The sequence below is a fragment of the Perna viridis genome, chromosome 4 (assembly GCF_037379345.1).
Source record: "Perna viridis isolate PV_CMFRI_1.1 ecotype Kerala chromosome 4, ASM3737934v1, whole genome shotgun sequence".
Taxonomy (NCBI): Eukaryota; Metazoa; Mollusca; class Bivalvia; order Mytilida; family Mytilidae; genus Perna; species Perna viridis.
In genome coordinates, this window is record NC_142448.1 from 8,106,473 (window position 1) to 8,113,162 (window position 6,690).

Below are 6,690 nucleotides of genomic sequence, written 5' to 3' on the forward strand. Positions count from 1 at the left end.
GGTTACATCTGCATATTCCAAAATCGGACGTATAAAAGACAAGTATAATTTTTCAGGACTAAATCTATCTAAAACTGATTTCAATTTTCTGAGAATGTTGATTCTTTTGTACGATTTGTCAATTATGTAATTGCAATGGTCAATCCATTTCCCATCACTCGATAAATAAACACCTAGGTGCTTGTGATTTTCAACAGATGCAATTTCGTGACCGTTCATTTCTAGTGAAGGGTGAATAGGTTTATTTATTTTACGAGACACAATTATTGTTTCAGTTTTTTGTGGATTGAGTTTCACTAGGCAATCTTGAGACCATTTATAAATTTTTGAAATATCACTATTTAAAGTTTCAGTTTGCAGAGACGTTTGCTAAGTAATTGTGAGGCTTCCTTCAATAATCTAGGATTAATTGAATCGGGACCAGATGCTTTTGTACAGTTGAAAATACCAAGTACGTCTTCTATTTCAGTTTCATTTAGAGATAGTTGTAAAAGTGTATCTTGTACATGGACCATTGGGCAAATTCGCGTTGGTTTCATCTAAGTTAGACTGTGCTGAGAAAAACAAATTGAATTCCTTAGCCTTATCAGTGTCATTAACAACAAGGTGATCTCCTTTTAACAAAGGAGGAATACTGTTATCTTGTTTTTTTCAAATCACTAAAACTTTTAATAATTTTCCACCAGTTACTACTACACGAGTTACTGTTAGAAATTGCGTTAATAAGTTTATATTCTTCTTTGGACGTTTTAACCAGTTGAGTAACTTTGTTTCTAATTTTCCTAAATTTCTCCCAATCTGAAGCATTATAATATTTTTTTGCATGTCTATGAATACGATTTTTTTCCTGACCGATCTCTTAATTTCATTTGACAACCAGGGTGGTTGAGAATTACGTATTATTACAACTTTATTGGGTATATTTTTATCTGCAGCATCTAGTATAGCTGATGTAAGATTTTCAGTGATTTGATTGATATTTTCGTTATTTGTAATCAAGTCTCAGTTGACATCCCGGAGATCATTTCTATAAGAATCATAATCTACACGATCGTATAGCCATATTTTACGTTTAAATGTTCTACAATTATTTTTTGGTAGATTTAGAAATGCCATAATAGGACAATGAAAACGAATTTGTTCCCTTAGAGAAGGACCGACTCCGCTATACGCAATTGGGTTCGTGTTGTTTGTCATTATTAAGTCTAGAATAGAGGAAGAGTTTTCGGTAAAATGTGTTGGTTCATCAATTAGTTGATTTAAAGAGAACTGAGTCAAAAGTTGCTTAATTTTTGAGTTATGATTACAGTTTAACTGGTTTTCATTGAAATCACCAGTGATGACGATATAATTATTATTCGTATTTAAGGCCGAATCAATGCTATTTTCGAGTTTTGACCAAGTCTCTTGTGAACTATTTGGGGGTATGTAAAATGTTCTAAATAGAATCTTTTGACCATTCAAATGAAGTTCAATCCATAATCCTTCTAATCCGGCAATTTCTAGATCACTTCTACGGCGAGCGTTAATATTATTTTTAACATATACAATAACACCTCCACCTGCCTTAGCAGGTCTTCGATCGAGCATGGGCTGTGATAATTATTAATTTTAACAGAATCATCTGATTGGTTACCATTTAACCAGGACTCAGTGAACGCTAAAATATCGAAATCATTATATTCTGCCTCAATAATATCAAGTTTTTGATAAATACTTTACACGTTAAGATGTACGAACGAGAGAGATGATCGAAATAATTCGTTAAAATTAGAGACATCATCAGAATTTACCGAGCTTACACTGGATATAGTGTCATTTAAAGGTCCAGGGTTAGCTTCAATTCAAGACGATATAAGAAGAATTAGAACGACGATTAACATAAAAGATATGGATAATTTAGGCCTATCCTTACATGGGAACTTATTAGTAATAGGCACTGAAGATGGATTGAGAAATTCAGTAAAGTTTTGTATGTTAGTTAACACGAAGTTGATCAAGACGCTAAAAGCAACGGCACGTTTTTTATCTTTAGAAAGAACTATTAAGTTGATACAAAAGACTTCAAAGAATGATAATCGTTTTTTTTTCTTAGAAAACGTGACGATAAAACGACCCACTCTTACTCGGTATTGATCAATACCGATACCCATTCAATTTAAGTCACACCGGGTGAGGAGAACGGAATGGAGTAAGAGCAGACCGGGCAACAACAATATGTGCATGTATAAATGCATTTCATATTGAGTAACATATAAACAGAAAAACTGAAAATCAAATAAATGGTGAACAAGGCAAATGAAATGAAAAAATATATACATTTATAAACAAAGATAATGTAAACAAAAATAAGGCAACGGGAGTTGACATGTGATTGAATGTAAGAGGATTAATTTCCATTCATAAGAAATTCTACAGGTGTGAAATGACGTATTGAACAAATAGTCCAGATACTTATCAATGAACAGCTAGGAAACATCGCCGATTCCGTCCAACTTCAGAATTATGTTATCCTGCCAAAGTTAATTCAGATAGTAAAAATCCGACACAGAGTCCAGTGTTATTTCAATAGTAAATTCCAATTTAATTTCAAGCACCTAATTCTAATTGCAAATGTGTCCTCAGACGTCCAGTATTAAAGAATGATGTACTCGCAAAACAGTATTCAGTCTTTCGTCAAGGAATCAGATTCAGTTAATTAGATTACTTCATATGTCAGATGCCCAGTATTTATACAAAAAACAAAACAAAAACAAAAACTATCTAGAAATACTGAGATTTAGAAAACAGTGAATCATTTATGAGTCAGTTTAACAATGTTTGTTTGTTTACAAATTTAGGACAATTATATTGTTCGAATAATATGTTTACAAATATACCATTTCTATATTTAGCAATAAAGGTCAAACCAATCTCATAATTATTTCAAAATTTAATGTAAAATATACAGCATCCTAATGCCTCACCTAATAAAAGATAGTTTGAATGCAATGTAAACTTTTCAACATACAACAAATACTATATACATATAAAATGAAATATCAGGACCTAGATAAGGCATCAGGACTAACATGTTATCAGGACCTAGATAAGGGATCAGGACTAACATGTTATCAGGACCTAGATAAGGTATCAGGACTAACATGTCATCAGGACCTAGATAAGGCATCAGGACTAACATGTCATCAGGACCTAGATAAGGCATCAGGACTAACATGTTATCAGGACCTAGATAAGGCATCAGGATTAACATGTTCTTTCCTTCAATGTGTTTAATTACAGTGTCATATTTTATTAATGATAAAACTCCATCTGGTCAGTCTATGATTTTTATTTTGCATTTAATTAGGAATATAAGGGGAATATGATTCGTTAAAACCAAAATGGAATACCTAGTGAAATATAAATAAACATCAAAATACTATAAAGCTGACAAGATTGAAAAAAACTTGTTTTTTTCATTAGTAGAGTAATTTTTCTGCTGCTTATCAAATTTCTTAGAAAAATATGAAACTAGCACAGCTGCTCTAATATCACTGGCATCGATAGCAAGTTCAGAAGTTGCTTTTTGTAGGTAGGAGTGGAGAATTGAACAATTGGCATTAGATGTTTAACTTGTCCCTGGCCTACAGTATGCCCTAAGTAGTTAATTGTAGCTTTACAAAATTAACTTTTTCCGACATTAACAGCAAGATCTCTAAATGTTTCATGTATTGAGACCAGCTATCGCTACATACAATTAAATCATCAATATAAGTATAACAATAATCCAGATCTTTATTAACATTATAGATCATTGTTTGAAATGTACCTGATGCATTTTTCATTCCAAATGGCATAACTTTAAACTGAAACAAGCAATCTTGTGAAAGAAAAGCAGATACCTCACGAGCTCTCTTTGTCAATGGCTCTTGCCAATAGCCTCTTAAGTCAAATTTACTGACAAATTTTGCATTACCAATTCTATCAATGCAGTCGTCTATTGTAAGAATTGGATACGAGTCGGTTTACCTGACGAAAATCTGTGACAAAGCGAAAGGTCTCATCAGGTTTAGGAAACAATAGACAGGGAGAGCTCCATTTACTGGTACTCAGCTCAGTTATATAATTTTCTTAGATGTATTTTATTTAACCTTTTTCCTTGTTACTTACAGCTTTAAAGGACTGGCCATGTAAAGGTGCTGTTTTTTAGGAGCAGCATCAGCAACATCAACATCACTGCAAGCAGCAGCTGTTTTTATTAGGTACATCTTAGAACAAAGTTTTGTAAAAAAAAATTACCAAAGTCTTGATTTCTCCTATTTGATCAAAATTCTGATGTACTGGTTTTAATTCTAAATTGGCCAAAATGTCTGAATTGTTCAATTTACATGCTATTCAAACTCTTTAATTCATTTACCTCTGACGTTGATTTATCATAAGCAGCAAAATCAGGTACAATTATAGCTTAAGTTGAAAACGTTTTACGGTTGTCAGAGCGTCCGAAATACTCTAGTAACATGTTGACATGATAAACTCTAGTGTTTTACGCCGAGCTGGCGTTTTAACAATATAATTTAGATCATTGACCTTATTATATATTTGATATTACCCACAATATGAGGCACACACCATGGTAAGTTAATCTAAATAACCAGATTTATTTTTTGGATGTGGCCCAACACAGTCAATGATGACTCGACTGGGCGTTTCTTCAAAAGCAGGAATTGAAAGTGGAACAGGCGGAATTTTCTGGTTAGGTTTACCAAGCATCTAACATTCATGGCAGGATTTACAAAATTCAACGACTTCTTTTGTTAAGTCCTGGCCAGTAACATGTTTGAAGATGTTCAAACCAGTCATCTTTACGCCAATTAGCAGGGACATTGAATTAGTTCGTGTGTGTGTGTGTGTGTGTGTGTGTGTGTGTGTGTGTGTGTGTGTTCTCATCATAAGGACTTTCAACTCTCTCACAAACACGTTTTATTAATAATGACTCGCGTTCTTAGTATACAAACACCACATTCATCGTGTTTTCCCATTCGATCGACCTGCAGTTTTTAGTGTTCAATTTTCTTTACTGATCGGTATGAAAACCTGTACGGTACACTCACAAGTGCATTTGAAATGATGATTTTGTAATATATTACCGAGTATAGATTTTAAAAGGCGTATCTCTCAATACAATTAAAATTAAGGACTTAAGTCGCAAATCGTCAAATAGTCTGTGCCACTGAATTTTGCTCGCTTTCAACATCCAGTCGAAATCAATGCTCTACTAAACTTAACTCCCCGGCAATCAGTGCTTTTCTCATTTTCACCATAAAAACTGGCGCAGATATATGCATGGACTTGGTTCAATTTTTAAAAAATAGTGAGCTGTAACTTGAAGATTTTAGGTCAATTGATAATATATATTCATGTTCTTTTCCATTTTGAGTCTTTTGAAATAGTAATCTAGGGAACCAAGGTTATAGCGGTAATCAAAAGAATGTAATCCAGGGACAAAGACCCGACATGGAAAACAGTCATACACAACAAAGAACATAAAGTAACTAAAATCATACATACAAAGTAACAAAAGCAAATGAGCAACTCGGACTCCACTAAAAACTAGGAGCATGGACCAGGTGCATCGGTAGGTTAAGCGTCCTCTGCTTTTCTAGAAACCCGCCGAGTTGCTCATAAAAAGTCAAAACCGGGGTAGACAAACGAGGAAAGGAAAACTATGACCCGTTGAATAAATCAGTTTTCATGGTGCAGATGGATACACCATAACGATCCACGAGTTCATGATGACGACCATAAAACTTCTGTAGTGATGACTTTAATCTTGTAGCAACAAAACGCTGTTCCAGAAGCCTATTTGTTTGAGTTCTAGCACGATACAAAAAGTCTGCATAGTTACGGCAAGTTCTGGCATAACGTATGAGTTGTGATGTGAACACTCGTACATTTGCACATTACTAGCAAAATAAGTGTAATCGTTTTTTTTTTTTTTTTCGAAAACATACTTGACAGTTTAGAACGTTTTAAAAGTCTATGTCGGTTTTAAATATGTTGTAATGTTTTATATGTACCGACTTTACTTTTGAACTTTGAACGTTGTGTAACGCAACAGTTAGTCAATCGTATAAGATCGGCAGTTGCGATATGCCCTATTTCAAATCGGGTGACTTCGTAACCGTGATGACCCGAATGTTTCTCAATCAAGACAACCTGGAGACCATGCGTTTCTGAGCTATATTACGGAGAGTTCAATCCTAACCGAATATTTCATCTTTTAGTGTAAACTTCCCGCTCTCATACAAGTAAAAAAACACACATGTATACGTACGATATTTAGAAGATACATTTTTATATCGTATGAAGATAGAATTGACGAATAGAATTCTACGGCACCGATCTGCAGTGTAAGATAATGTAGTAATATATAATTATGCAAATCATAATTATGCAAATGTCTAGTACTGAAATTGCGAGTGCAAGAAGTCGCTAACAATATCAGCGAGTTAAAATCGATATCATTTATGGAGAAATAATCTGATGAAGTCAAAATTTCGGAATTTTTATGACACTTTCGACGATCCAGGGCTGCTGCAGATATGCTACTGGAAATTTGGCATGAACCATGCCAATCAAATCTTCAGTAGGTGTGCAAAGGCTGGCATCATATATCAATCATTCACGATGCATAGTAGTGAAAATATT